The sequence below is a fragment of the Lolium perenne genome, chromosome 1 (genome assembly GCF_019359855.2).
Source record: "Lolium perenne isolate Kyuss_39 chromosome 1, Kyuss_2.0, whole genome shotgun sequence".
NCBI lineage: Eukaryota > Viridiplantae > Streptophyta > Magnoliopsida > Poales > Poaceae > Lolium > Lolium perenne.
Genome location: NC_067244.2, coordinates 191,514,910 through 191,527,242, shown reverse-complemented (window position 1 = coordinate 191,527,242; position 12,333 = coordinate 191,514,910).

Here is a 12,333-nt window from a genome sequence, read left to right as displayed (position 1 = left end):
GGTGCCAAGGCCGCTTTTATAGCAACCCACGATCGGCCTCGCTAGTCGCTACGTGCAATGCGCGTGCACGGGAAAGTCGAGCCCGGGGCGTGAACAGGCAGGACAAGTTTTCATTTCCATCCTAGCTTTGTAACCGGCTGACGAGTGACATCTCATCTTTTCCCAGCCTTTGAGAAACTCCGCCGGCCGGCACGGCTCGACGGATTTCTGTTAGTTTAGTTGCCACCAGCTTGTTGTTTGCGTGCCAAAATGTTTTGTGCTCCACTGCGATTGGCTGGCAATTGGACGTGTGTAAGAGCATCTCCAGCCGCGTTCCTCAAAATATCCTCAAACGGAGCTAGATCGAGCGTTTGGGGGATGTGTTTTATTCGTGCCGCGTTTGGGGTTAGTCGCTCCCCAGTCGTGTCCCCAAACACTGTCCCCAAACTTTTTTTATAGAGTTTTCGAAAACACAACCATTTATTAAATATAGCATACGAATAAATCCGAGATTGTTTTCGAATTAAAATACAATAAAACAACTAAACAAATGTAATCAATGGGCTAGATCAAGGTGCCGTGGCATTTGCTTATAATCTTTTAATTCTCCACATATGCTCAACGAGATCATTTTGAAGTTGCTCGTGAACATTGATGTCACGGATCTCTGCGTGTATGGCGAGGAAATCAGCAAAATCTGCAGGCAACTCATGTCAACCTCCGCAAGAGGGTCCTAACACTCATAGGGACCAACATATCTCCTGACATGATTCTTGAAGTCATCCTCGATGATCATGTTGTGTATGATCACATAAGTCTGCACACCTCCCACATTTGGTCGTGAGACCAGCTTGGAGCAGGGTATCGGACAATTGCAAATTGAGCTTGAAGCACACCAAATGCCTGCTCGACATCCTTCCTGCAAGCCTCCTATCGTGAAGCAAAGTGGCAATTCTTGTAACCTAATGGAGACGGGATTGTTTTGACAAAAATGGCCTAATTTTGGATATATACCATCGGCTGATAATAGCCTTTGGTATATTGGTGGCCATTGATCTCATAGTTGCATGGTGAAGCATGAACTTCCACTAGTTTGTTGAACACCGGAGACTGCTGCCACACATTGATGTCATTGTGTGATCCCGCCATGCCAAAGAAAGAATGCCAAATTCACAGGTCATAATCTGCCACAGCTTCAAGCACCACACTGCAATATCTATGACGCCATTTTGAAAGTGCATGGAGCCCCCATGTGTAGTTTTGGTAATTAATGACAATCCCTATGGACTAATGTTTGCATTGAGTTATATTTGTAGGAGTTGTCCATAGGCAATGCTTGAACCATATGTTGGCTTCAAGGTTGCAATAAGAAGAAATTGATGAAGGATATCAAGTGTCAAGTATGTCTTGAAGATGAAGATGAAGTGAGCCCTCAAGTTATCTCAAGACATCAACATGATGAAGAATGAAGAAATGAAGTGCAAGTTCAAGATGAGCCAACCCGAAGAGATCATATGCTTGAAGCTTGCCATCCATATGGTGTTCATGGATTTGTGAAGATGTGCCGAAGAAGAAGCTCTCCCATGGTGGATTATGGGGGAGCAATCCACAAGACTTCATCAAGCAAGCACAATCAAGAAAGGCGTTCCATCTTGTTGAGGTCAAGATCGTCATCATCGAGCTCAAGTGGAATACGCAAGTATAAGGTTTGCTCTTGATAGGGTTTCTTTCTCACCGGTCTCATAGTGTAGTTGGAGACCGGTTTATAGTTTAGTTGCCGTACTATCAAGAGGGCTCTCGAGTGAGTAACTCGATCGTATCGTTCGGAGAGAGCTCAAACCTTTGCATCCTTGCATCACCTTTCTTGGTTGTTATTTGGATCTTATCCATGTGATGTTTTAGAGCTTGTGCGTATTCTCATGACAAGCTCTAGTTCATCAAGAATGTTTTTTGCTTGGGCAACTTGTTGCATTTTCGAGGTTGGAGGTTTTACCGGTATGTCTTTCTTAGATAGGTCAAACCTTTCATCATTTGTTTCTATACTACTTTGCTAGACTATGATGTTTCTATGCATATTGTTGTAGAGCTCGTTGTTGTGATTTCAACGAGCCCAAGATCATCGAAATCAGAGTCCGGATGCAAAAGTTCTTAAGGTTTTCGTATGGGTGTTTAAGCAAAAACGTTTGGTGAGGAGGGCCCTGGCCGGAGCCTCCACCCTGCCCTGGCCGGAGCCTCCACCCAGCCCACGGCTGGAGCCTCCAGGCAAGGTACCGCTCGCGGTACCCAGCCCACGGCTGGAGCCTCCAGGTGAGGTACCACCCGTGGTACCGGATAATCGCCAAGCCTCGCAGACATGTTCCAGGTCTATGGGGAGGTTCGGCGGTACCCCGGCCGGTACCATGGCCGGAGGCTCCGGCCTCCCCCTCCCAGCCCGCAGCACACCCTCCGCCACCTCCTGCCATCTCTGGCCGGTAGTACCGGCCACCAAGGGCCGGTACTACCGGTCCCTTCTCTCGCGCGCGCAGCAGCCTCCAACGGGCAGATTTTTGGGGTCTCCTTTTAATCCCCCCTTCTCTCTCACCTTGCTACGTTTTTTTCCTCCTCTCTCTCAAGCCTCTCTCCTCCATTGTTGTTGACATTTTGAAGCTTGAGATCTCTCTCCCCTTGCCATGATTCTTGCATCTATTTGAGAGAAAGATTGAGGGGATCTAGATCCACACTTTGATCAAACCAAATCATCTCTTTGTGAGTGAATCTTTGGGATCTAGATCTTGGAGAATTTTGTGTTCTCCTCTTTGTTCTTCCTCTCTTATTCCCCCAATAGCTTTTGTAGCTTTGTTGGAATTTGAGAGAGAAGGACTTGAGCATCTTTGTGGTGTTCTTGCCATTGCATTTGGTGCATCGGTTTGAGTTCTTCACGGTGATTCGTGGTGGTGAAAGCAAGAAGATTGTTACTCTTGGGTTCTTGGAACCCTAGACGGATTCTAGGCCTTTGTGGCGATTTGTTGGGAGCCTCCAATTAAGTTGTGGATGTGTGCCCCAATCTTTGTGTAAGGCCCGGTTTCCGCCTCGAAGGAAATCCCTTAGTGGAACCGTGACCAAGGCCTTTGTGGCGAGGGTCACCGGAGATTTAGGTGAGGCGCCTTCGTGGTGTTCGGTGTGTGGTGTGAGTACCGCATCTTGGGGTGAGGCCTTTGTGGCGTTGGTGTGCATCGAGCAACCACACCTCAAGGTGAGCCTCTTGTGGCGTTCGGGAGCACTAAGCAACCGCACCTCTCCACCGGAGATTAGCGCTCGCAAGAGTGTGAACTCCGGGATAAATCATCGTCTCCCGCGTGCCTTGGTTATCTCTATACCCGAGCTCTTTACTTATGCACTTTACCTTGTGATAGCCATCATGCTTGAAGTTATATATATCTTGCTATCACATACTTGCTTGTATTGCTTAGCATAAGTTGTTTGTGCACATAGGTGAACTCTTGCTTAGAATAAGTTGTTGGTGCACATAGGTGAACCATAGTATATAGGCTTTGGGCTTGACAAAGTAAACGCTAGTTTTATTCCGCATTTGTTAAGCCCATCTCGTAAAAGTTTTAAATCGCCTATTCACCCCCCCCCCCTCTAGACGACATCCGTGTCCTTTCAATTGGTATCAGAGCAAGGTCTCTCATTCTTAGGCTTCACCGCCTTGAGAGTAAAGATGTCGGTTAGGGGATTAGCGCACAATAACTTGTTTATATTTGATGGCACAAATTATGATCTATGGAAAATTTATGTGCTTAAAATCTTACGGGGTATGTCCCCGGACATGGAGCGATTTCTTGGCATGGGTTTTTCTTCTCCTAAGGATCCTCAAAATTTATCTCTTGAGGAGGAGAAAAACTCTTGCCTCGATGCTCTTGCTTCTCATGTGTTTTCCATTGTTGTGAGCAATGTAGTTACTTCTTCAATCATGCCTTTTGGGAGCGCTCATGAATTATGGACAAAGCTTAAACACAAATATGATGTGTCCAATATTATTGAGGATGATTGTATTGCTTCCACTTCCGGCCGTGATGAGTTCCCATCTTCATCCACTTCACCAAAGTGTGGTAAGACACAAGGTAATGATATGGTGAGTGGTGATGAAAATTGCAATGTTGATATTGAGCGTACTATTGATGATTCTTCATCTCTATCTCATTGCAATGCTTCATCTTTGGACTTAAACACATCTAGCACTAGAAATGATTTACATGCTTGTGTTGATAGTCCTTGCATATCATGTGTAAGTTGCTTGAATAAATCTAATGATGATATGCTTGCTTTGTCTTGTGGCCATGATAAAAATGCTTCTATTTCCTCTAGTTGTTGTGTGACTAACATTGTAGAGGAAACCAAAGATTCTATTGGTCAAGACAAGATCTTGAAAGGAGCCTCAAGTAACTCCTCATCTTTATCTCACGGTCCTCATATATGCCTTATGGCCAAGGGTTCCACGGTACCTCCTACCATGGAACATAATATGTCTCGTGGTGATAAGGATGAGGATGAATATGAAGAAGAGGATTGGGTTGTCTCTCTACGCGATAAGGGTGAGAGCGTATTCAAGGTTATTTGCAAAGATAAAATTGCTAGCACTCACTTCTTTGAAATCTTGACTACCGCTATTGAGAGCCAAAAACTTATTTGGATGCATGAGAACACCATTGATAAAAAGGGTGCTCTTGAACGAGAGTATGCCAATGATGTAGCATCCTTAAAGAATGATCTTGAAGAAGAACAAGATACCGTAGCCTCTCTAGAGGAGCAACTTGAAACCCTTGAGGTGTCTCAAAATGAAATATTTGCTAAACTCACTAAAGAAAGAGACCATGCTAAAGCTAAATTAAAATTTCTTAAAAATGAAAATTCCAAAGTTGGTGTTGGTCATGATAAACTTGTTAAGGATCTAGATGATCTAGACAAGGCCCACAAGGCCTTGGAGAGCAAACACTCTATCCTCACCAAGTCATATGAGCAACTACAAGCTTCATATTTAAAAGAGCATGCTATGTTACCCTCTCTTCTTGATATGTCTTGTGATGATGCTTGTGCTACTAACTCTACTTCTTGTGAAGCATCTATCTTGAAGGAGAATGTTGAGCTAAGGGCTCAACTTGATTTGCTAACTAGCAATTATGGGAAATTGGAAGAAAATCATGGAAAGATTGCTAGCTCCCATGAGGATCTTCTATCCTCTCATGATAGGCTAAAGTTAGCTCATGAGGCTATCATATCTAAGGCAACACCTTGTGAGCCTCATGTGGGTACTAGCACTACTACTCAAAATGTTATATTGCCATGTGCTAGTCCTAGTAATTCATCCACTCATAATATTGCTAAATCTTGTGATGAATTATCTTCCTTGCCTTCTTGCTCTAACAATGAAGATTCTACTTCCTCTAGTACTTGTGTTGTTACTAACCATGTAGAGGAAATCAAAGAGCTCAAGGCTCAAGTCACTTCTTTGAAGAATGACTTGGTAAAGAGTCATGAAGGGAAATGCAAACTTGACACGATGTTAAGTGTGCAACAATTCCCCAATCATAAGAGTGGACTTGGATGCAAATCCAACAACAAGAACAAGTCCAACAACAACAACAACAACAACAACAACAAGAAGGGCCAAGTACAAGTCAAAGACCCGGCCAAGATTGTTTGCTTCAAGTGCAAAATTGAAGGGCATCATGTTAGATCTTGCCCTTTGAAGAAGAAGCAAAAAGGGAAGCGGCCTCAAGCTCAAACTCATATTCAACCTCAAGTTGAAGAAATGTCACTTCCCAAGAAGAATCAAGCCAATGCTCCCATTGTGGAGAAATCTAGTGAGAAGAAGGAGAAGAAAAGAACTTGCTACATATGCCGCGAGAAGGGCCACATCTCCTCCTTTTGCACTATTGGTACCTCATCCAACTCTATCACCGTTGATGATGTTTATTCTCTTCGTAAGGATGAGGGTGGCAATGTGTTTGCCAAATTTGTTGGTGCTCAAAGTGGTGTCAAGAAAAGAACCATTTGGGTTGCCAAGCCTATTGTGACTAACCTCTTAGGACCCAACTTAGTTGGGGACCAACAATCCAAAACTTGATCAATAGGTGCTTGTTGGAGGGCATTGGAGACTTGGCTACATCATGAAGAATTAAGGGATCTTCATCATTTATATTATCTCAAGCCAAGTCTTTTGGTTATCTTACTTCTATCATACACTCAATGTTCCTCTTTGCGGTAACATGTGCTCAACTCATTTATATTGAAAGTTACTCGCCCCTTTGCATGTGTTAGTTTTGTTCCTAACATGTGTTTTTATATGTTGTGCATCCTACTTGTTTTTCTTGAGAAATCAAGGCTATGTATGTTAGGTTGCACACCATGTATTTGTGCTTGTGTTGGAGCCTCTTTGCATCTTGTTGTATCTTATATGGCTCTTATGAGAGATTAATGGACTATAACATTTTGGGGGAGTGATATGCCTTTAGGAATTTCACAATCCTAACAATGTGTGTACATGAGGAATATCACTTAGAATTGATATTGCAAGATTATCTAGTCTCTATGTGGTATGTCATCTTCATGAGAAATTCAAATTCTAATGTTCATTAATATCTCTAGTTGGATCTTATTTGCCTCTTGTGAAAATAAATTCCTTATCACATTATGGGGGAGTAATAAGCTTTGTGCATATTACAAGCCTAGGAAATGTGAACATTTGAGGTTGTGTCACATAGAATTGATATTGTAGATTATCTCCCATATGTGACATGTTTTCTCAAACAAGTTCCAATTTGCTTAAATGGCTTCATTGCTAATATCTTAGTGCATCTTATTTGTGAAAGTTTTTCTTGGCATGGTTTTTCACAATGTGTCCCTCAATACATTTTTGTAAAACCATATGCTTCAAGTCATACTATTAATTTCTTTGCATGTTGGTATGAATACTATTAATTGCTTTGCATGTTGGTATGAATACTATTAATTGCTTTGCATGTTGGTATGACTAAATGAAGCTATTAAAAAACTATCTTTGCATGATGGTTAACTCTTATCTTTTACCATATGCTTTGTTCGTTGTAAATATGATCTTATGTATACTTACAAACTACCACCGGGAAATATTTCCTAATACCTCTTGTCCTAGGACAATTGGTAATCAATTATGAGGTAGATATTTATTGATCATATCTACATTGGCTCTTGTATTTATATTGCCTTATTTATTGCCATGAATTTGTTGTGCTTTGACTCCCATGTGTCTTCCTTGCATCTTATGGATCTAAGTTGTCTATTCAAACTTTCTTAGCATTGTTAGAAGATACAGGTAGCGTGGTGATCCTAGTTTTGTGCATTTTGTATTCATATAAAAAATCCTAGATAATGCACCAAACTTGGGGGAGCTCTTCTATATTATTAGAATGCTTAACATCTCTTGATCTTAATAAAAAATTTGGTTTTGGGAGACATAAAATATTCTTTTTGGTACTTTGTGCCATCATAAAAAGTTTCGAGGGTTTGGTTTATTTGTTGGAACCTTGCTCTCTTGGGAGTTGGTTATCTCATTCCTTTGTGTTTAGGTTTAATTAGCTTCTTATAATGAGATAAGTCTTTGAAGTCAATCTTGTGTTGATTTGATTCTTTGATATAATTTGGACAACCATTGTCTCTTGGTTTATTTGGTGTTTTGTCCAAATTGTATCTTCCTTTGGTTCTTGAAAGTAGTGTGCATGCATATTTAATATATGTATATCTTATGGCATGTGTCACTTTCGTTGATCCAATATATAGGGTAAACTCCATCAAATCCTAATTTGGCTAAGATGTGCATGAAATTCAATTTCATATCTATATGCACATAGAATTGTGGAGTTTGTCCTATATGTTGTAGTGTGTCTAACTACTTCAGACCCAATTAGTTTGGGGACCATTTTGTACTTACCTTTGTGTTAGGTACAATGAATATGCATTGGATGCTTGTCTCACTCTTGGAAAGAAGTGGTGACTCAATGGTAACTTGAGGCAAGCTAGGATGGTCAATGAACACATATCTACTACATCCACACCAATGCTATCTCGGTAACAAGTATCTTCTCATGCATATTTTTCTAGCATCCAACCATGTAGTTGCATCTTGGCATGAATCTCTTGATTTGCAAATATTGTGCTTCTTGCTAAAGTCTTAACGAAACCTCTTTATTGCGAATGTGAGTAATTTGAGATGAGTACATAAGTTGGGAAGTATATAAAATCATGCTCATGATTCACCCATCCCATCTATGTCCATCTAGCAATTTTATTGCATATCAATTCCTCAAGGCTCTCACGTGTGTAATATAGATGAAAGTGCAAATTTAGTTATTTCTTTTGGTATCCTCGTTTGTGATACTTGTTGCCTTTCTAAATGCATCTCAACTAACTTCTATCCCTTGTTGATATTTGTGATGTATTTTAGATGTTTGTGGTTGAAGTTCATGAATGTACAATAAGACAAAATTGAGCCTTTGGCCATGCTATTAAGCAAAAAATTTATTGGTATATTGCATGACTTCATTTTGGGATATCATACTATATTTCTTGAGTATCCATTTTGTGTGTGCATGTTTCTTTGTGGATAAATATCTTTGTGATATTGCTCACTTAGAGAAACTTATACACATAAGAGATGATACATCTCCATTTGATATCTTATTTATTTGTTGCATGTTGATTGGTCATGCTAAGCAATATAATTCATTGAAGACTATGATGATGCTTTTTGCTCATCCTTGTAATAGTCTTATAATATGCTTTATCATGCCTTTCACATATCCTCTTGGTTGAGCCTTTTATTACCGTGCCTCCTACTTGTTGCTCAACCATTTGTTTGTTGCAAGTGTTAAGCTTAATTTTCTATCTATGATCTATGGCAAATGTTTGTGTTTTAAATGGTAATGAGGGAGTAAGGATTCCATGTTATGCATATTGTATTCAAATGCAACATTTTAATTTATGCATGTACCTTGGGGAGCTTCCTCATTCTATTTAAGGCACTATTTTGTGGTGATCATTAGAGTTTGATTCACTTGGTATCTTTTGTTTTGAATGATATTATGGGAGTGATGATTCCATGTTTGTGCACTTTATACTCCAATGCAAATTGTCTAGTTTTGTGCACAAACCTTGGGGAGCTTCCTCATATTACTTAGAGCAATCTTCTTGATCGTATCATAATATCTATCTTTCTTTTGGTATCCTCTTTGTGGTTCATTTGGTTGCTTGCTTCATTTGTTGAAGCTTCTTAACCTTGTTATCTTTTTGCAATCTTTGATCCTATCTATGGTGCGATTCCTTCCGAATATTCGTTATTGGATACGTGCATTTGAGTCCACTCAAATTATGAGAAATGCACACGCTATGGAGGAACTCTCACTATATTGGCCTTCTAAATTTTTCACCCATTTCGGCAATTGGTGCCAATGGGGGAGAAGTTTGGAGGGTTTAAGGGAATTTGGTTATGTCTTTGCTTTGTGCTTAAGCATGTGCCTTTATTGCATTGCATCTTGTTGCTTTGCACAGTTGAATATTTAGAGGAAACTCCACTAGGCTTTGAATGCCAATATATGCAATGAAAGTCAAGATCATTCACACATGCATATATTATGGGGGAGTTTGCTCTATATATTCAACTTGTTTATTACTTAAATTCCTTATATAAACCCTCTCAAAGAGATTGTCATCAATTACCAAAATGGGGGAGATTGAAAGTGCATGGAGCCCCCATGTGTGGTTTTGGTAATTAATGACAATCCCTATGGACTAATGTTTGCATTGAGTTATATTTGTAGGAGTTGTCCATAGGCAATGCTTGAACCATATGTTGGCTTCAAGGTTGCAATAAGAAGAAATTGATGAAGGATATCAAGTGTCAAGTATGTCTTGAAGATGAAGTGAGCCCTCAAGTTATCTCAAGACATCAACATGATGAAGAATGAAGAAATGAAGTGCAAGTTCAAGATGAGCCAACCCGAAGAGATCATATGCTTGAAGCTTGCCATCCATATGGTGTTCATGGATTTGTGAAGATGTGCCGAAGAAGAAGCTCTCCCATGGTGGATTATGGGGGAGCAATCCACAAGACTTCATCAAGCAAGCACAATCAAGAAAGGCGTTCCATCTTGTTGAGGTCAAGATCGTCATCATCGAGCTCAAGTGGAATGCGCAAGTATAAGGTTTGCTCTTGATAGGGTTTCTTTCTCACCGGTCTCATAGTGTAGTTGGAGACCGGTTTATAGTTTAGTTGCCGTACTATCAAGAGGGCTCTCGAGTGAGTAACTCGATCGTATCGTTCGGAGAGAGCTCAAACCTTTGCATCCTTGCATCACCTTTCTTGGTTGTTATTTGGATCTTATCCATGTGATGTTTTAGAGCTTGTGCGTATTCTCATGACAAGCTCTAGTTCATCAAGAATGTTTTTTGCTTGGGCAACTTGTTGCATTTTCGAGGTTGGACGTTTTACCGGTATGTCTTTCTTAGATAGGTCAAACCTTTCATCATTTGTTTCTATACTACTTTGCTAGACTATGATGTTTCTATGCATATTGTTGTAGAGCTCGTTGTTGTGATTTCAACGAGCCCAAGATCATCGAAATCGGAGTCCGGATGCAAAAGTTCTTAAGGTTTTCGTATGGGTGTTTAAGCAAAAACGTTTGGTGAGGAGGGCCCTGGCCGGAGCCTCCACCCTGCCCTGGCCGGAGCCTCCACCCAGCCCACGGCTGGAGCCTCCAGGCAAGGTACCGCTCGCGGTACCCAGCCCACGGCTGGAGCCTCCAGGTGAGGTACCGCCCATGGTACCGGATAATCGCCAAGCCTCGCAGACATGTTCCAGGGCTATGGGGAGGTTCGGCGGTACCCCGGCCGGTACCATGGCCGGAGGCTCCGGCCTCCCCCTCCCAGCCCGCAGCACACCCTCCGCCACCTCCTGCCATCTCTGGCCGGTAGTACCGGCCCTTGGTGGCCGGTACTACCGGTCCCTTCTCTCGCGCGCGCAGCAGCCTCCAACGGGCAGATTTTTGGGGTCTCCTTTTAATCCCCCCTTCTCTCTCACCTTGCTACGTTTTTTTCCTCCTCTCTCTCAAGCCTCTCTCCTCCATTGTTGTTGACATTTTGAAGCTTGAGATCTCTCTCCCCTTGCCATGATTCTTGCATCTATTTGAGAGAAAGATTGAGGGGATCTAGATCCACACTTTGACCAAACCAAATCATCTCTTTGTGAGTGAATCTTTGGGATCTAGATCTTGGAGAATTTTGTGTTCTCCTCTTTGTTCTTCCTCTCTTATTCCCCCAATAGCTTTTGTAGCTTTGTTGGAATTTGAGAGAGAAGGACTTGAGCATCTTTGTGGTGTTCTTGCCATTGCATTTGGTGCATCGGTTTGAGTTCTCCACGGTGATTCGTGGTGGTGAAAGCAAGAAGATTGTTACTCTTGGGTTCTTGGAACCCTAGACGGATTCTAGGCCTTTGTGGCGATTTGTTGGGAGCCTCCAATTAAGTTGTGGATGTGTGCCCCAATCTTTATGTAAGGCCCGGTTTCCGCCTCGAAGGAAATCCCTTAGTGGAACCGTGACCAAGGCCTTTGTGGCGAGGGTCACCGGAGATTTAGGTGAGGCGCCTTCGTGGCGTTCGGTGTGTGGTGTGAGTACCGCATCTTGGGGTGAGGCCTTTGTGGCGTTGGTGTGCATCGAGCAACCACACCTCAAGGTGAGCCTCTTGTGGCGTTCGGGAGCACTAAGCAACCGCACCTCTCCACCGGAGATTAGCGCTCGCAAGAGTGTGAACTCCGGGATAAATCATCGTCTCCCGCGTGCCTCGGTTATCTCTATACCCGAGCTCTTTACTTATGCACTTTACCTTGTGATAGCCATCGTGCTTGAAGTTATATATATCTTGCTATCACATACTTGCTTGTATTGCTTAGCATAAGTTGTTTGTGCACATAGGTGAACTCTTGCTTAGAATAAGTTGTTGATGCACATAGGTGAACCATAGTATATAGGCTTTGGGCTTGACAAAGTAAACGCTAGTTTTATTCCGCATTTGTTAAGCCCATCTCGTAAAAGTTTTAAATCGCCTATTCACCCCCCCCCCCCCTCTCTAGGCGACATCCGTGTCCTTTCACATTTGTATATACCTTGTCAGGCAAACGGGCAGTTCTTCCATGAGCAGTGCATGCAATCAATGCTTCCAAGCATTTCAGGGAATCCTCTGGCAGCATTGTGTGCCATGATCCTTGCAGTCTCTTCTTCAGTTGGCCCTCTCAAGTAGTATTTGCCAAACTTTTTCACCACAGCTTGACAAAACTTGTACATGCA